Here is a 21492-nt window from a genome sequence, read left to right as displayed (position 1 = left end):
TGACCCAACACCAGAGGTCCCTTTTCTCTCTAAAAGGGAGAAAGGAATAGTCAAATCAAAACCAAAGTAACGAATTTCACCAAATAATAAGAACATATATTTTATAAAAGGAAAATAAAACTTAATGATATTTGTTTGGGCGTTCCCCTGATCTGTCCTTTCGCATCAACGTCTAGCACACACCTGCTTATCTTAGACCCGCAATCCTCTCCAGTTCGGCCCTTGTGACGTCGGCCGGGAGGGGCCTCAGGCCTCCGACGGCATTTTGATCCATGATTATTTTGACCAGGTCACTCGCCAATGCGTGTCGTCCAAGAGGTGACACTGGGAAAGAATTCCTCAGGATTTTATCAGAAATCTTTCCCAAGGAATCCTTTGCATTCCCTTTACCGGACGTGATTCGAGCCAGAGTTGTTAATACTCTGTGTTAAAGGGGACAAATTGTACTAAACATTTTCCTTTTAAATGTGTTATTTTTTGCCAAACCTGTTTTTGGTATGAAAAATATGAATAAACCTAAGGAAATGAAAAAGTGGCAATCTAGATGAATAAACCAAATACCCTCGGAAGCGACCTTTATCAACCATTATGTCGCGAAAAATATCTGAATATTTTTTTTTTTTTTTCATTTTGAAAAAATGCTTTTCTCTTAAGCTTTCTGCTGCATGTTGCCATACGATGAAAAGCTATAGAAAACAACAAAGTTCAAAGTGATATTCGTCTGTTTGTACTTACTCGAATTGCAGGTGAATCCTCTTGGGATTTTCTTTTGTCGCCTGTTGCGTTGTCACAGAGCACGCTATAAATCGTTTTCCCGTCGGAGTTTAATTCTAGAAGAAAAACTGCTCCATTCTTTAGTCATTTCTAATTATATAATGTTCTCGACAAATACTGAAGATAAATGGATTCGTATTTTTTTTTCCACGGCTGGAAAGAAGTGAAAGATATCCGATAGAAACTAATAAAATCATGTAGGTAGCAAAAAAACGGTACTTTTTTAAGTTTAATTAAAGACACATAATTTTTGTCCAAACGTGAAGATATCTAATTGTAGCGAATGTCGTAATTTGATTATTGAAATGCTAATTATTTCCAGTAAATGAACTCTACTAATTGGCATGAGTTGTTGTCTGGTAGTTCTACTGCTGCCAGTAACTTCCAGGGATTAGTTTCTAGAGTTCCTGCTACTACCGTTAATTATCTATCAGAGAAGGGTTCTGGTAGTTGTACTGCTAGCCCTAATTATCAGGAAGGCATATCTAATAGTTTTATGGTGTTACTAAAGTCAGGAAAAGGAGTCTAGTCTTCCAACTGCTGTCATTGATAGGTGCCTAGTCTGCCTATTACTGCTACTAATTGTTAATGAGAGGTGTCTGGTAGTTCTACTGCTGCCTCTAATATCATAAAAACGTGTCTGGTCTTCCTATGGTGGCCATTAATTATCGTGGTGGAGTGCCCGGTTTTCAACTGCTGCCACTAATTATCATTGATTACTGACACTAATATCAATGAGAGGTATCTGGTATTCGTACTGAAGCTATTAATTTTGTGGTATTTGTTTCTATTATTACAGTATTACTACAGCTGCCATTACTAAACCGGGATCGATGTATGATGAATCCAATGCTACCAATTTCTAGGGATGTTATTTGATTCCACCGCCGCCACCAATTTGTAGCGGTTGAGTATTCCCACTATGGTTACTAATTTTTATGGATTGATTTCTTATATTCCCACTGCTGCCTTGGGATCTTACGATCGCTGTTTATTTGCAGGGGTTGAAAGGCTGCTGTTCAACTACATCCACATATTTACAAGGCTTGATGTCGTATGATTCCTCAATTAGTGACATCATGCAAACAAGTAGGCCAAATTGATATCTATTCCCACTGTTGCTACCGATCTGCAGAAATGAAGTCTCACAGCTTCTTCCAGTTGGCATAAATTTATGTCTTTTGGTCGATGCCAACCATCCGTAGAGATTGACGCCTTGTATTTTCACTACTGCTATCATTTTGCAGGAATTCAGGTATTGTGATCCGACGATCGCTACTTTATTTGAATGGGTTGATATTATGTGAATCCACCTCTGTCATCATGTTGTTGGGATTCATATTTCTACGATTGCTAATAATTTTTAGAGAATCACGTTATATGATTCCACTATTGCTACCAATTTATGGGAATCGATATCATGTGATCTCAAAACCAGAAACATCCCAATTCTAAGTTCTTTTCCCCGAAGGAATAATTAATTTCATATTTACTGTATAAATTTTCATATATTACAATAGTGCAATTAGATAAGAGAGTAAAATTATTAAAACTATTTCAGTAGTTCTTTTAAATGTTTTTTTTTTTTTTTTTTTTTTTGCTTTACAAGTGTACATTAGCTTAATCTGTAAAAAATCTTAACGGCATTAAATGTTTATATGAAAATTGGCTCCTATGAAATTATTTTACCTTGACTTTTGGTACATCTTTATGATCAGTCGACTTAATAAGTTACATTGAAATTCACACTCTCACAATCTGTTCTCGTATTTGTTTTAATGAGGTATTTCAACACTATGTGGGCGCAGTCACAATCGTTTTCCTGAAAGGATAAGTGTCGTGTTTTTCTCACCTGTAAAGAAAGCCTTCCAACTTGGGCACGTTTTACAAGATTTATTGGGTGACAAAAAGACAACCTGGGTGGATATATGCCATATGACGAGCAATGGATTTCGGCGGCTTTTCGACTCATCTCTCTTTTCTTCGTCTCATCCGCCAACGATAAACTAATGACTTCTTGCATAATACCCCCTCGTTCACTTAATATCGAAAGGTAATTGTGTCAGGAGAACAGAGAAAATCGACCCTTTTATCTACAACTAACTCACATCTAAATGTAGCCTAGTACTTTTCAAATAAGGGAGAAAAGGTAATAGTTTGCTTGAAAGATTCAGAATATTCGGTTAAATCAGGGTATAATAGATATAATAATTTATTTAGAAATCGTGAGATGCGGTCTGGTGTGATGTAAGTTTCAAAAAAACATTTTCTTTATCGCGCCAACGTTTCGATCTTTATTGAGATCATCTTCAGGGCCTGGGATTTACAAACATTGTTTACATATAACAATTACATTTTGGATGTGGAAAAGTGAATTTATACAATGCAAAATATATTTTTTATTAAAAAAAATCAAAGTATTTCTACTCACTCAAAGTGTTTGTCTTTTGTGTAATTGTGCCATTCTTGCGTGTCGTGTCGAGAGTGCCAGTGAGATTTTGCTATTTTGTGTTTATATACGTTGGATTTTGAAGGGGTGGGTATAGAATGTCGGTATAGAAAAGACATTTTTGTATAAGGCGTCGGCTTCTTTGAGGTGAAAGGAGCCGACGAAGGGAAAAAATGTGTTGTTATTACACACAGAACGAAACAAACATAAACGTAATTTCTTAGAAATGGTTTATATCAACAGAGATAAACACAGCACCAATTACAGAACAGATACATGTAAACTCAGTCGCAGCTACGCCAATATCATTAATCAAATTCAATACAGATAACTTAACCGACATCCTTCCCTACCCATTTAAAATTCAACGTATATAAACACAAAATCTCACTGGCACTCTCGACACGGCACGCAAGAATGGCACAATTACACAGAAGCCAAACACTTTGAGTGAATAGAAATACTTTGATTGAATATATAAAAAATATATTTTGCATTGTATAAATTCACTTTTCCACATCCAAAATGTAATTGTTATATGTAAACAATGTTTGTAAATCCCAGGCCCTGAAGATGATTTCAATAAAGACCGAAACGTTGGCACGATAAAGAAAACGTTTTTCTGAACCTACATCACACCAGACCGCATCTCACGATTTATAAATAAATATCGATTAACGGTCACTAATCACCACACAGATATAATAATCTTCCACATATTACATTTACAGTTCTTGCAATTGATTTTATGCGATGACCTTTTGGTATGTCAAAAGAACCAACAGTTACAGCTTTTCTCTAAATTAAACCGATTGATTTCTTGCCATCGGAAAAAATCCTTTTTGGCCAGTAATTACCTTTGTCCGGATTTACAATGGTTGACAAATGCTGGCGTTGTTGAGAGCGGGGTCCGCCAAAAGCAGGTAGAAAGTTCACTTCCAAACCTCTTTTGTCTTTTTTCATTTTACTACGCACTTCAAAGCCTTTACGGGTAAATCTCAATGAGATCGACTCTCATTACGAGTCACAAACACGTACATACCCTGTCAGCGCGTAATTTTCAAAAGACGATTTTTTTTTCTAAATGAACCACGTTAGGTGCAGCAAAATGTGCTAATCATCATAAATCAGTTAATTTTGTAAAATTTGATGTTTTGTAGGAACTAACATAACACTCGACTCTAGCAGTTTTGGGTTTGTTAAGCAGTAAACGGATTGAAACTTTTAAGTAAATAGCTAGCAACTCTTCTTTTTTACTTACTTTTGCCTTGAAAAAATAAGATAATCATTATTTATCAACATTCATGAACAAGGACTCAAAAAATTAATCAAAACCCGTGATCTTCGTCAGGTGTTTTGACTTCCCTAAATACCAGGGAATAGTTAAAATGGAGTTGATTTTAACTTTTAATCTAAGTCTCACCAGATATTTTTATTGCAAGATTTAAAACTTAGTAAACAGATTAGCAGGACTTAAGGACTTGACGGCAAACATGAAAGAGCCGTTACAATATTTCCCTTCATACTTTACCATTAAATCTGCCTGATAAAAGAGAATGTTCTGTGCATTTTGTTAATAAAATTCAATATATATTAAAAAAAAGGCATAAAAAATATATGCTATCAGCATAAAAATCGACAGGACAACCTGGAATGAAACATAGAAAACTACCTAAGTCTGCGTTGGATGAAGGAAGGATTTTTCAGTAGGATCCTCTCCTTTCATATACAATGGCTTGGACAGAAAGAAAGGATAAAATGAGAAAGATACGACGCTTTATAGGCGCATAATAAATTTTTGACAAAGGTACGACTATTACATTACAAAAAAGAATTTTGTCAAGACTACCCTGGGTGGGTGTTCCTTTTCCCAAAGTACATGATTATTTAACTGAGACAAATATTATGTTATAAAAACGTTTTTTATATGTTAAAATATGCAAAATAACATCCCTGTTGTTTTCAAATAAAACTTGTCCGTTTATTTAAAGGAGACCAGATCAGGTATTTTTGAGTCTGAGTTTTTCTACTCATGTTGTTTTCAATCTCTTTTCAAAGAATTTTTTCCTATGCTTTTTAGGTCTTGGAGCACCGTCGATCGATTTGTATATTCAATTGAAGTTTTCGGTTGTGTTTTAATTTAATTTCAAAACCACCGGCATAAACTGTTCATATAACTTCGGAGTTGAAATACCCTCGTTTAAAAATATAAAAAAATATTTTAAAAAAAGGTAAGAACAACACTTTTGTTGTTAACACAATTTTATCACAGATTGTCACTAATTTAAATCCAAGACCGTAAAATTCAAAAATAAATCCAGGTCATCTCCACATGTCTATAAAATATCGTTCTTTCCTTTGGTGGCCATTCATCTCCGCTGAGGAGGACTTTCAGAATGAGTCGCTCTACGGTGTTTTGCATCCTAGATAAGGTGGTTAAAGTCTGGGGCTCAACTCCCCTGTTACAGAGGTCTTGGTCAATAATGTGGACCTCTTTTATCCATGCACAGCTTTCCCTGTGTTCTGTAAATGCCACCGTTGATCTACATGTGTTATCCTTAACTGCATCTTTGAACCCAGTGTGTGGAAAAAGTTTCCCACTTCCTGTCGTCCAAGGGGCTCTCATTTTCATATTCTGGGTACGTGTGATCCTTTATAGATGTTTTTATTAAGTACAGCTTCTCAGCCTCCCACACCTTCAAGTCATTTGGGATGATCCCCGCAAGAAGCACCGCCGCTTGGTAGTTGGTCTTGTATTCTTTGATGATTTTTAGTATTACCAGACACTGAACACTTCTAATTTTTTCAGTTGTTTTGTATATTTAAAGCTCTAGACCAGACAGGCGCCGCGTAAGTCATGATTGGTACTATTTTCGACAAACTTGTCGCCTTTCACCAATCCTACGACAATGGAAAAGCCGTATCGGCCGCTCCTTGGCCTCAAGCCAGTTAAAATTGAGATTTAATTTTCACTCGGCGTTCATAAATTAATACTGTGCTTTTCTGAACACGGATTATTAATTATATAGGAGAGAATGCACGCATGAACCGTTTTCGGAAACGGGATCATTTCGAAAACCTAATCATACATATGAAAGGATTTACGGCTTCGAGCACGCTACCATTTTGCACTTACTTCTGAATGCAAGAAGTAATTTAAATTGTGAAAAATTAGCTCGGTTAATTTTGCAAAATGGATGATTTCAAGATATCCGTATTTGTCTAGTTAAAAATGTTTCTTTAAAAATATATTTATTTTACAAGTGCAAACAAAATGCAACAAGCAAAAATTATAGTATTACAAGTATATACATATACACATAATGTATGTACATGTACATAGCTTGAAGTCAACAGAGACCCTAGAGTTGTAGAAGCTGCACAATTAGATGGTCGCGAAACCACCTTCGCACCGCTCTTCTAGGGGTGTTGGACGGAAGGGTTGAGCCGGACTGGCTAGAGAAGTAACAGAATCAATGTTTGCAAAGAGAACTTTACTCACGTTACTTGGAAATATCGGTTTATAGGAAGGATTTGAGGATAAGGTAGTATGTAAATGGAAGGATGCCCCTTAGCTCCCACTACAAGCCCTCATGCCATACACCATCAAAGGCCTTGGAATTATCCGAATCGAATTAAGGAAAACACCCGGGCATTATCGTTTAAATTGTGGAGATAGTGTCGACAACGCCTAATCAGTTAAATCAACAATTATCGTCTTTCTTGTCATTACCCTACATCGACCTTATGCCCGATTAGAACAGTCGTTCTTATTTTTTACTGTATTTGCTTTGGACCACTTACGATAAAATCGTTCCGTATTAACAATTATGGTTCAGTTTACATTGGCTTAAGTTCTTCAAATTGTCATTTTAGAAGGAACAGTTCACAATTAAATACTAGTCCACCACAATACCTTATAATACAACCGATAGTAGTATGTCTACACATTAAAGCAGTATGGTTCTATCTTGTATACAGCTTAAAATAAATCTGATATATCGAAGCATTTTAGACTTCTTGAATCTGTAGGGCGACTTGTTTGGCTGTTACGAAATTACTAATTTGCCTAACATTGTTGTTTTTTTGTCAAAGGTGTTTCAGTGGTAGGTTTCTGCAGTTATTGGTCCGTGGGTTTTCTCGTCTTTACGTTCTTTATAGAAGAACCATAAACCCATCATTGTAGATGACAGAAAGTCGAATCGAGTTTCATAGATCAAAACAGCTAGAGAAAAAGTATGTATTTGCTTAGCTTCTTTTATAACGAACAGATTAACTCCAATTCCTTGAACATGTCATTTTAGGAAGAGCAGTTCACAGGAAACTTTTGTTCCAAAATGTATAGGGAATACTAAGGTAGCAAAAAAATCTAAGCATTGTTGCATATAAATGGTCAAATTTCGTCATGAGGTCTGCGGATTGGTGAACCTGTGGTTTTTTTTGGAAAATTTTCAGTAGTCAGTCTCTCCACATTGTCGTCTGTACGTCATAAAACACAACAACAGGTTTATCACCCAACGAACTCACCACTGAAAAGTCGAAACCGTCTGATGGACCAAAACAGCGAAACCAAGCAGAACACGAGGAACGCAAAAGACCAAGCTGTGTGTGTTTATCACAATCACTCAGTTTTTAACACACATTGATAAAGAACAGATTAATCTTAAGTCGTTCACTTATTATTTAAGAACGAGCCGTTCATAGTTAAACTGATGTTCCATATGAGAATAATGGATTTTGTGGTGTCAGTCAAATCTATATCAACTGAATGAAAGAAATTTCCTTCCAATCTACAATTTGGTGTGGGAAAATTCAGTGGTTGGTCTTTGAGATTTATGTTCGTCTTATTTGTAGGGATTCCACCAACCCACTGCTGGTGATGGCGAACCTTAACTAATCTGTTGTTGGTCTATCAAACACGTTTCGACATTTCGCTATCTTACTTGGTTATGTTCATCGCAATAAATGGACGTCTAAAGCTGTACTATTACAGTTTCTAGATTAGTTTCTTTTTGCTTCAATCGTGGTTTGTCTATTTGTAACATATATTTGTAGGATAAAATTATTACTGGATGTTGTTGTAATGAAGCACGCAGATCGACCACCTCGTAAACCCACACCTGACGTTTTCTGATGATAAAAAGAAGGCCAGACATGTTTGACAAGCCAAGCAAGCGAAACTGAGCTGACAGGATGTCGGTATTTCGGCATATTCAGTGGTGAATTGTGTCCAACAAATAAAGCATACACACTAGTAAACGCATATACCAACCACTACTGAAACCTACGACTGAAGCTGGTAAATCTGTCTGTGTACAAAAAATTTACCGACGTCCATTCACTGCGATGAATATAACCAAATAAGATAGCACAATTTCGAAGCGCACAAACCAACCACAAAAATTTATATACTTAATTAGCTTTATTTCCAAACATGAGAAAACAGGCACGGATTGTATAATGATCCTCTTGATCATACACTGACAATAAATAGAATGCATTTAAATATAGTATTTTTAAAAGCTTGTATGGCAGGTGTGCTAGTTCTAGAACGAAACAAGGCGATAGAGCTGAACAGAAAATTATTACTGTACATAACTAGTATTTGTAATTTATATAATATTTAGTCGGATTTGTTGTATCGTGCCAAGGATCTCGACCATCCTAATGGAACGTCGACCGAGATTTGTATCTCACATACATAGCATATCGACCAAGCGCGAACATGGCTTCTGGAAGCTCTTGATTCCTTCGGTTCACTCTCTCCCTCGTACGGCCTATTTGAAAATTTATGCGTATTGCCAGGGTGTTCCCGTGAATGTTATGGCCTTATAAAAAAATTTAAAGCCTGCTCGAAACTTATTTTCAAGAATCATCCGGTCTCCTGAACCCGCACTATGAATTGTACACCATCGAGGAATTTTATGAATTTATTAAATCAATGTATACAATCAATCATTCTAACAATTTACATGCAATTGCGATCATTGTGATTTCAGTAATAATAATTATCATTGCCACTATAATTAGTAAATTGGACAATTAAAATTTACACGAATCCGCTGGTAATTATCTCGACCTTACCTAGAAGGAAAATGGATCCTCTTTCTATAACTTCATTATTGAAACACCTTGACTAAATTTAATGAAATTGTCTGCTCTTGTTCGTTAATCATTGATTAGGATTTTAGATTATTGAAAAACCAGTGGTACCCGCAACTCTATTTCTTTTATCACGATTGTTTGACAGGTTATTACCACTCGATCTGCTATTACGGTTACTGTCAGACGTGGATCGTTTTTCACAAAGTCACGAATTGCGCGAGTATTCTCTCTGTAACAATGCTGATCTTAGGACGGTTCTCATTTCCCACCTGTTCACCTCCTTTAACTTCTTATGCCTGTACCAAACGGTACATTTTGTGTACAAAATATCTATCTATTGGTGGATAGCGTACTACTTATTTGTGTTAATTAAAATTAAGAAAAATTTATCCATTTCCCAAAGAATGGGATTTTTGTTTATTTAATTTTCAAGTTAAAGTTCGTCAATTATTTATTCGGGAGGCTTTGTTTCAAGGCGATTTTCCAAAAATTGAAAAGAAATCCGTGGTAAACGAAGAATATATGATAATCATTTAATATTAAATAATTAATAATATCGGTTATAAAGTAAATACGCAGCGTTTTTATGACAAATTTAATGAAAATTTCAGCTCCTTGTAAACAAATTTATCAACAATATATGAACCATTTTGTTTCATTGCTTGTTGCCATTTTCTATGAGATTTTGTAATTCCTTCCACCTAGAACTTCTCAGGTTTTTAAGCGATAAACTCCGCGGTGTGTTTTCTGTATTCCTCAAATTAAAGTTTCTCCTATTAATAGGGTGTGCAGAGCCTGGAATAATTGAGAATCTGAAGTGACAATGTCGGGAATATGCTGGATGCGGTAACATATCTTAGCAAAGCTCCAACAATTTCTCGAGCGTCTGCAGCGTTATCCTGGTGAGAAACAATCCCATTTTGCTAATGCCGATGCCCGACGTTTTTAGTCAGTTGCTGACTAATCCAATTGTGTGCAGTATACACAAGAATTAACGGTTTTGTTGGGCGGAAGAAGTTGTAAAAATCCACCCCCTTCTAAACCAACCAAATGCACAACGTTACTTTAAGTTACCTTCAGGGATATAATCCCGGTTTTAGAGTTGTTAACGGAGGTTCGCTGCGTCTCCTGAATTTTCTTCTCTAAGCATTCTTGCAAAGGACTTATCATTCCTAGTTTTCAATATTTTTAAATAAGGCCGTTTGTTTCATTGCGTTTTTTGCGGGAATCGTAGATGGAGATGAGGTCAAATAAATTCTTCTCAGCCAAATGTGAGGAACATTGTTTCGACAAACATATATAATTTATCTCAGATGGGTTGAAACGGTTGTATGTAAATATGATAAGCGTCTCTGTGATGATCCGTGTCGTTGGGTATAGTTATTTGCGACAAAAGCTTGAATTTGATCACCAATGTTTCCGCATTGCCAATTGGATTAAAAGAAAAATTTAAAATCTTATCCGCCAAGCGACCTATTTTAAAGACATCATCATCAGACCAAAAAATATGAAAGATATCTACAAATTGACACAAATGAGTTTTTAACTACGGGTTTCAAATTTCTTTGAACATAAACTCCCAACACTGTCAAGGACTAAGCTTTTTTTTGTAAAGGACATAATTTTCATCCCCAGTTAACTGTTTTTAAAAATAGGTCGTTTACGTTGCGTTTGAAATTGCAAATGAAGATGAAGTCCAATAAATTTTTCTTAGCCAACACGTGAGGAATCCAAATATAATAATAACCCGGCTACTCTAAGAAGTGATGAAATGCTTGTGTGAGATATATTAAGAGTCTTGGCGATGTCTTGTGTGATTGAGTGCGAGCTGTTTGTAATAAAAGCTTGAATTTGATCAGCAATGGTCGAAGGACGACCAGGGAGCTTTGCAGCCATTTGAGGATAGCGATCTTGTTACTGACTCTGCTTTTATACGTATAATTTTTCATATCCGAAAACGCTAGCCTCTGGTTTGTACCTCATTATAAATTGCAAACGAATTTTGACAAATAAATTACGGCTGAGATCTGAGTATTGATACAAAAGCCAAACATGTAATTTTCTAAAAATATATGTAAGGTATTTCCTTTGATCGGTTTTTTTATTTTGTTTATACAAACAAGCAGAAAGTTTGTATTATAAAATAAATTTATATTGTTTATCCATTTTAGTGACCAATCTTTGTCTAATTTGTTCGTAAATCTATTGTTATATAGTTCTCTACGGCAGTATTTTTGTGTTGAAGTTGCTGTAGTGATACTATTATATTGTAAAGGATAAAAGCGTTTTTCTTCGTTGCTATATAGGAACCATCGTGCTATATAGGAACGAACAATGATCAGACGCTGTATATCGCTTTGGCTGTGGGAAAAGGGAGTCAACCACCCATATATTTATGTCAATTTCGCCGAAGGTGGGCGAAAACGTGGGCGGTCCAGGGAAGAAGAGCCAAGATTGAATGTGAGTGTCGTGTTTTGAAAACTTCATAAACTGATTAGCTACTTCGGAGTACACGGGCCGTGTAGAAATACAAATTCGACCCGTTTACAATTTCCACCAAGGGGATTTTATCCAAAATCGATTCTATTTCCGCTATCTCAATGTTGTTTTAACTCTCAAGCCCTTTATAGTCATAAATACCTTTAACACTTACAAATCAGTTGCAGCCGAATTGTCAACGTTTTCACAATTTGTGATTATTGTCATAACTCCCACGTCATGTTAACTTGTTTGTTCGGCAGTCTGTTTTTTGCAATAAAACCTCTTGTGACGTTCAACCCCGCGGAGTCGATTGACGTGAAGGCAAACTCCTTATGTAATCCAATCCATGGACTTCTCCTATGACCCATTATTGTCATCGGCCGATTGGGCCATTTGCCGTGGCAGTGATTGACGGATCGGCCGTTCTTCATCCCTCTTAGCTCCTGGCCGACGAGAGGAAGGAAAATGTTGGAACTCCTCTAGATTATTTATTACCCAACGACTGCCTCTAGCCTTGTCGAATCCCTTTTCAAACGCATTTTTTTACTTACGTCAGAGAATGTGTGACTAGTATGATAAGAATGGAACAAATTATTGAAAATTTAAAAAAAAACATTGTCATCATATTAAATTTTTATTTTATTTTTATTATATTAAACTGCAGTCTTTATTGGGAAATTTTGATGTAATCCAATCCAATCAAGAAAATCCTGAAAATCCAATCAGGAAAGTACTTTTAATAATATTTGAAAATTACAATTCTGGTGTTTGGATCTCACCCATAATTGATATACCTAAACTTTGTGTAATCTATAATATTATAGGTAATTTTTCATAAAATACAGCAGGGTATTACTAATAAATAAATATCTAATCAATTTATTCTTAATTATCCTCATAAGATGGGACAGCCAAGCAGCTATTAAAGCATTAGGATGTAAAAAAACCACATCAAAATTAGCCAGTGGATGCATCCAAAATCTCAAAGACCTGGGGAAACAACAAACCAGATGATATCTTGGGTACCAGGACACAAAGGAATTTTGGGTAACGAAAAAGCAGATTGCAAGACCATATTCTGACCATGAACCTATTCTTGGGATAACAAAAACAAACACAGAATCCTCCATCACAGAATAGCTCCCCCCCCCAAAAAAAAAATAAAATAAAAAGTAGATAAACTTTAGTGGCGCTAGACACAGCAAACTTACGCTAAAAAAAACCTTACCAAGACTAACTCTCTGCTGCATCTGAGAAAACACTACTCAACATGGGCATATTCAATAACGAGCCCATCTGAAGACTATGCAATGACCAGGAAGATACAGCCACCCATATCATCGTCGAAGGCGAAGCAACTGCTCAATGGAGACATAACCTGGAATACAAAGAAAACCCAGGGAAAGGAATTGTAGCAACGACAGTCATTGACAATAGTCCTTAAAAGAATGATTGAATCATGTCTGACTGAACTAAGGAGCTAGGAAAGTACAGCCAGAAGGCTGCATAGCTTGGAAAACATAACCCCCTACTTCCTTGTCTTCTTTCATCACCATCATCATATTATTATTATTAATTTTTAAGGGCGATTTAACGGCTAAGGCCCATCATCATCATATTATTATTATTATTATAAATCATTTAACAATATAAATATATGTCAAATTTTCTTTGTTCAATACTCCACGGAAGTGATTTCTTATGCTTATACAGGGCCCTTTACCACAGAATTCGATTCATTTTGGGAAAACTGAAAAGATGAAGATTACTATGTAAAAAAACTTTCCTGGACGCATAATAATAAATAAAAGAACGTTCATTCAAAACTTAAGGCAAAATTTCGGAGGACCTGACTCTTAGAAAAAAGCACATCCTCAAACGATTAAAAATAGGCCATGTAAGTGTGCGGCTTACAGAAAAGGTTGCTTGATGTGCCCCATCTAACTGAAGTGTGCAATTCCTTGGCTCCATATAATGAGCGTATAGGAATACAGATAAGAGAATTGTGCTTGAGCACGGCAGCGAGTATCTGGGTCCCCTCTTCCGATTCTTGGAGGAAACGGATTTGTTTTATTGTATATAATGATGGTAGTTTTGTGTCCCTAGACTATTTATTAGAGAGAATGGGTAGGTGAAACGGGCCCATAGCGGAACAATGAGTACCCCATCGATCCGCAATTAGGTTAGTTATGTTAAAGGTGATGAGAAGTATCGAGTACCCTGAGTGGAATGGTATGTAAATAAGAAAAAATGTATTTAAGAGTAAGTGAGAGTGTGAATGGGATATTTGGATTTAAGAACTGATTGCATTGGGGGTTGAAATGACCTAGTTGATGACAGGCCCTGGTGCCAAACCTCGGCGGGTGGACAGATAAAGACCGAGGACATGCTCGGACTGCCAACACCCGGCGTGGACGATTCATTGTAAATTACAAAAGCTGCTCGCGAGCTGCGAGAAGTGATAGGCATAACTGCAGACTCGTGCGTATGTATGTACATGCATGTGCAGATTTAAGTGTATATAAATCAGTAACCGGTAAGCTTAAAGCATAATTCGGATAAAACGTGTTTCAAAAACCTCCACTAATTAGTTACAAATGACAGACAATCGATATACAATTGTACCTTAGGAAGAAAATGGCAAGATAAAACTTACAAAGTAGAAAAATAAACTAAAAGGAAGGACAATTTTGGGTAAATGATGATTAAAAGCGAAAATTTGAGGGATTTTTAATTTTTTCCTCTTTCTGATTACTACTCATTGTTACACAAGCGTAACATTTTCTTAGCATCTAAACTGGACATCCCAAAATCATCATCAAAAAATAAGTGCACAAAATTTCCTTAAATTTAGTCCAGGTGTATCATAAAGATAAAGAAATGAGGGCAATATTCGCATTAGATGAGATCGAGGTTGTAACCCCCGTTACCACTACTAATAAAATAGGGGTTTGTAAACATAGTTTTAATATAGAATTGATTAAAAATAGGAAAGGAAAGTTCAAATGAATTACAAAAAATTTTGTCCTCTTAATTAAGGAATAATGGAAAAGTTGAGGCGTACTAAAAACAAGGTAATTAAAATCACAAACGACCGAGATAAAGGTTGGTTTCCTAAAGAAAGCAAACCCCATCCTCAGCAAAAAAATAAATTAATAAATCAGCGCAAGAAGGATGAATCAGTTTGCTTGATAGAAAGATAATTTTATGTACAATATATCATGAAATTTTTTATATAATTATGGAAAAGTGACCTTTTATATATAATTATGGGGGATCATATGGATTTTCTTTACAGATGTTTTGAGAGGGGTTTGTTGATTTTTACGATTAATTCTTATCTTATAATAAATATATTATTATAAATAGAAAATATTGGTATTTCAGTAGAAATCCGTTTATCCGGACTTGAAGGGACCGGGACTTGTGATTTTATTAGCATCGTGTCATAAAAAAGGGGAAAAAACATATGAAAGTGAACACTTTTATTCATATATCAAGGTACATTTAACGTAATAGATAGTTTTTCTTATTTTCATTTTTGTTTAAGTCCGGATACGCGTTTCTTGAAAAATTTATACGTAAAAAATGCCTAATAAAAATATATGTAATAAAAAACCTTTTCAGGGGAAGCAAACATAGGAACAACATGAAACAGCAATTTCTAGTCTTTTAAAATAGGATAAACCTTTTTTATCTATTTATTTTTTTAAAAAAAATTTTTAATAACAGCGTGACTGTCGGCCTCTCCGGCCTCTTCGATCATGTGACTAGTGGAAGGGCGATTTGGTGGCCGTTATGAATTTCGAACGACGAATTAAAGGTCCCATAGTTGAATTATTAATTTAAAAAATTAATATACATACATGGAGAATTATGAAAAATTTATAAAAAATAATTTAACAAACGGTCCGGATAAACGGGCTTCTACTGTATTATTTTTGCTTCAATAGGTTTTTTTTTGTATTTTATTTTTCTATCTCACTGTAATACAATGACCGACAAATTAACGCATCACTCAAATTATTTAGTTTACAATTAAATCTATAATCTTTCTTCATTAGTTTCAGGTCATTAGGAGTTGTAGTAGTAAAATAAATAATGCTTTGTTTATTTCATTTATTTACCTTTGAGCTGATTAATTTCATTTGCACAAAAAGTAGCCCTTCCATTCTCCTCTGCTTAAAGATCTTTTTCCTTCGTTGATTTCATTTGATATTATTCTTATTCTTAATCCGTTTTCGAGTCAGGGATTTGAGTCATTATGAGAGTGTCAGGGTCATAACATTATTAGAGGAAGGATACAGCCAGTGCCGAGTCGCCAGGAAACTGAGTGTAAATCACTCTACAATAGAAAGGGTAGGTCGGAGCTTCATAGAAAGAGGGCTTCACACTAGAAGGCCAGGAGAGGGTCGCCCTAGGTCTACAGACGAGAGAGACGATAGATTCATCCGTCATCAGGCTGTACGAAACCGCAGCATACGAGAAATGTGATAAGAAATCTGATAAGACAAGTCCGAGATGTTTCGATTTCCTCCAGGGCTGTAATGCTCCTAATGACCTGAAACTAATGAAGAAAGATTATAGATTTAATTATAAACTAAATAATTTGAGTGATGCGTTAAATTTGTCGGTCATTGTATTACAAAGAGTAAGATAAAAAAATAAAATACAAAAAAACAACAACAACCTATTGAACCAAAAATAATACAGTAGAAGCCCGTTTATCCGGACCGTAGTTAAATTATTTTTTATAAATTTTGCATAATTCTCCATGTATGTATATTAATTTTTTAAATTAATAATTCAACTATGGGACCTTTAATTCGTCGTTCGAAATTCGTAACGGCCACCAAATCGCCCTTCCACAAGTCACATGATCGAAGAGGGCGGAGCGGCCGACAGTCACGTTGTGATTTAAAAAAAAAAAAAAATTTTCAATTAAAATAACCTGAGGGCCGGGTACCCAGCTCGTAAACCTCTTCTTACCAAGTTCAGAAAACGGCCAAGCTTCGATTCTTATTGGTGGAATAAGCGTATTGTACATTGGAATATTGGGTACGAGTAAACCTAAATACATTAAAATTTAAGGGGTTGCATTAATTATAATAATTATGTCCATCAGTGTATTTTTTATAAAATATTTTTGCTTGTGTCCGTCTATTGAAAATTATAAATAATAAAAATTCTTGCCTTACTTTTTGGTGTTGTTTATTTTTGTGTTGAGTTTTTCGTGGGTGGCGGAGAATTCATGCTGATTTGTTTCTTTTCTGCTCAAGACCACCAAAACTGAGAAACCAAAGTAATCATCGCCCAACAATAACGGGAAGATTGGAATGGTTTCTGCAAGGAAGCAGTTGCTGCTAATGAACTGTTGAGATGGGGAATGATTATTTACAAGCTTTCGGCCGAGTAAAATCCGCGAGCTTTCTCACTGCGGCTGTCGAACACATGTCGACAAAAGCTCCTAGTTCGCCCCGGAGGTATTCGTCAGGTAGTCGAATTCGTTTCTTTCATTTCAAATAGCTCCACATCTCTACCTACTTGATCCCTTCAGTTGGCTGCCGCCGTAAGGAAAATTTAAAGTTTGCCTTCGTCTCCGTTTTTGACAATTTCCACACATTGATTTCGCTCTAACTAATCCATAAACCGCTTTTTTTGTTTAGTGTAGATATTATTAATAATCATAAGCCTACAAACATTCATAAGAATGTGTAGAGATTAGTGACCGTTAATCGATAGTTATTCAGATATCATGAGATTGGTCGGGTGTGATGTAGGTTTCAGAAAGACATTTTCTTTATCGTGCCAACGTTTCGATCTTTTATCTTACAAACGATGGGGATTTACAAACGATGTTTACATTTATCCCAGGCCCTGAAGATGATCTCAATAAAAGATCGAAACGTTGGCACGATAAAGAAAATGTTTTTCTGAAACCTACATCACACCCGACCGCATCTCACGATATCTGAATAAATATTCATTAGAATAATTTTTGTAGTAATGAGGAGCGGTCAGAAATGAAGAATTTTAGAAAAACAGTTTTTTTGACGTGTCGACCTTTATTTGGGTCATCTTCATGAAGTGAATATGCAGTTTAATCTCTTTAGAAGATATTCTTACTCAAAATTTGTGAACGGGGCGTCGGTGGCCACAACGGTTTAGGCGTTGACACGGCGCTCATCACTGTAAGGTAAAGGTCCCGGGTTCGAATCCAGCGGCCCTGCATTCGAACCCGACATACTTACAAATGGGCTTTTTTTTCAAAACACCGGCACCCCGAGGGTTGATAGGCACCCTGCTGCAGCGAACCCTCGTAAAAAAAAAAACCACAAAAAATTGTAAACAACACAAACTGTGACAAAGAATATCGGTATCTAAGGGTTTTACAACGCTAAAATCACGACAATGAGGTCAAACCCAAATTCTGACAATTTTCTGACTTATTTTGCATATAGAATGTTTGTTAAAATATGAAAAAAGCCGTAGTTTGTTGATTTATCTTTATAAATCATACCAAATTAGTATATTCTGCATCCTAATCGTAGAACATTTTCGTTTTTATGTTAACCAACAATGAAATTAATTCACAATAAATAATATTTTTTAATTTCTTAATAAGATTTATGCTAATTTAATTACCCTCAAATACTATCAATGTGGTCGTCCCTTTGTAAGGCCTATCTTCTTTATTTTTTCATAGTTTGTGTTAAATGTTTTTCTTAATGACAATTAATTAAGGTTTTTAGTTGAGATGAAAAAAAGTTAATGGCACGAGAGGGATTAGAACCCACGACCTTCGGCTAGATACGCCGCTGCTCTANAGAGCAGCGGCGTATCTACCCAAGGTCGTGGGTTCGAATCCCTCTCGTGCCATTAACTTTTTTTCATCTCAACTAAAAACCTTAATTAATTGTCATATGTAATATTATTGAACTTCACTAATCAACGTCAAGATAATTTCTGGCCTTTGTCTTGTTAACAAACCTAAGGCGTCTTAAGAAAATTCAGGGAAGTAACAATACATTTTCATTGCGTTGTTCATTTACACACGTCATTTGTCATTTTCTGTACCGATAACGTTTTTCGTTTTAATGTTTCTTTACATATCATGACCATTTACCCGAACTTTTATCGAATTATATTTAAAAACGTTTGGGGTCAAAAAATTAATAAATTTAAATTCCAATAAAAATTTATATGTAGGGGTCTCTAGAGGTGCTAAAACGAAATTTCATATTAGTTTCATGAACAAAAATTGTATTACCTAGTTTACTTAAAAAATATTTGGTTTTTAGAAATTTTTTGGTTATACATAACTTTTGATAGCTTTTACTACATTTTTTGCGCAATCTACATAAAAATGTTTAAAATTCACATACTTGATTTGAGCAAGTAGAACGGCGAAATAAAAATATTATAAAACTGAAAATCACAGATTCAAATTTTTTGGCGAAACCAGGGCCTATTCACAAGAAGTGGCCGATACGTGTCCAACATTTTAGAATGTAGAATTACCAAAAATATTTTAGCCCGAATCCGTGACACAGCAACCTGGTCGTCCTTTTTGCTAGTTCAACGAAGCGAACGTGTTAGGGATGTTTGCTGAGAAGCATTCAGTGGGGTCAAAAATGTATTTCAAGAACACGTTGGATGTTTATGGATTAATTATCCCCCACGCTTTGATCGATGTTCTGTCTGGTTTGGCGAATAAGCTACTTATTTCGTTACTTAGTACCAGTTTTAAGCTGCCGCTTAAGATTCGGACCCTTAACATCAACCCTTTGGCGTGGGTTGTTTGACGCCGTGAATCGAGGGCTTTCAGGGGTTGGAATGATAGGATTGGGAACAAAGGAAAGGGATATTCGAAAGTTCAAGGACTTGGCCGCCTGTCTCCCGCTTTCGTCTCTTAGGCTGGATTCTTCCTCGGATTGTTCGAAGGCTCGACGATTTCCACCCAGAACAGTAGAACAGTTAAATACCAATTTCGACGTACTGGTTTGTCCAGACTGGCAAAGCGAGCGGTTAATTTCGAACCGGAGTCTTTCTCTTAATTTTCAGAAATAACTGTCATTACAAGGGGAGAACGAGGGCTGCTTAACAAAGAGTGAAGAGAAAGATGAACGACATTAAAAAGGGAGTTTACAATTAAAAGTTGGGCGCGTGGAGAAATTGAGCTAATTTACGCCGTTTGCTTTTGTCGTCCAGTAACAACAAGTTCTCGGGCTTTGGGCTTTTGTCACAAATTCGTCCCTCGTGGATGGCTACGGCACGATTGTAACACGAGTTTGAAGAAGGAAACGAACGTAACATTAATTTACACTTTGTCATAGCTGAAAATGTATAAATAGCAAATTAACAATTTATTTTGCATGGTTCAGTCCTTCATTTGGGTTCTTTATTTTTTATTTTGCCAGACTTCTAACGTCCGTCTTGTTGCCAGCATCTGACTCAACTTTCCGGATATAGTAACGAAAGTTCATATTTGATTCCAAGGCTTTCTAAACCTAAAAGATACAGAGCCTTCATTTATGTCCGATGCCCGATGTTGAGTCGTTCAGTTCAAATGACTTTTGACCGATTTTTATGTTTAACCGATCCTGTCATATGGTCTTCATCCTTTGTCGTTCCTCTAAAATTTTAGGTTCTTTTTCACCCTAGGTATTAATTTTATCGATTATATGTTTCATCATAAATCGTTACAATTAATAATAATATTGGGAAGTATCCTGGAAGTTGGGGAACAACGAGCTTTGGAAAATAAGCTCGAGGTGACCGAGGCTAAAAGGGAATGTTCTTAACTATCTTGTTTATTTTCCAAATTGGCGTAAAATTCTAATGAAACTTCCCATTCTGAGTTAGAACCTGACAAGACGTCAGACAAACATTCCTTATTTCCTTATTAACTGTATCATACATAATCACTTTTAAAGTTTTTAAAAAATATTTCTAAAATATCAAGCAACAATTTAAAAAAATTGTCTTGTACGTGTTAGAAAATATGCCCGTCAGTGGCATACATAATATTTCAGATTTCCCAGGATACGGTTATAAATTTCGACAAATTTTACATTTTGCGTTACATTATTCCAGTGCAGATGTTTTTTCGTTGAAACTACGTTACTTAATATGCTCTCATGGTTGGCATGAGAGTTTAAGAGAATTTGTAGATACGCAAGTGTTATATGCTAAACTTATTGGGAATGTAACGATGAAACTAGATTATCGACCTGCTGGATACATGAAGTCTTTTCAGAGGATCTTCGGAAGAGTTCAAAACAGAGAAAACTTCCTTACGGTTTTCGCCGAGCTTTCGACAGTTTTATACTGTCATCTTCAGAGCCTTTTATTATCATATAAACAAACAATTAAAACATGAAAAAACAATAATTACAACAAAAATTGAATATCTTACTTTAAACCTTAATAGGGAATTAAGGTTTAAAGTAAGATATTCAATTTTTGTTGTAATTATTGTTTTTTCATGTTTTAATTGTTTGTTTATATGATAATAAAACAGGCCCTGAAGATGACAGTATAAAACTGTCGAAAGCTCGGCGAAAACCGTAAGGAAGTTTTCTCTGTTTTGACCTCTTCCGAAGATCCTCTGAAAAGACTTCATTTATTGGGAATGTTTCGGAAGATTACTTAAAGCCCTGCATACACGGATCGACGCGCGT

The sequence above is a fragment of the Cimex lectularius genome, unplaced genomic scaffold, assembly GCF_000648675.2.
Source record: "Cimex lectularius strain Harlan isolate CLEC.00 unplaced genomic scaffold, Clec_2.1 scaffold400, whole genome shotgun sequence".
Taxonomy (NCBI): domain Eukaryota; kingdom Metazoa; phylum Arthropoda; class Insecta; order Hemiptera; family Cimicidae; genus Cimex; species Cimex lectularius.
This window is presented reverse-complemented; position numbering follows the sequence as displayed.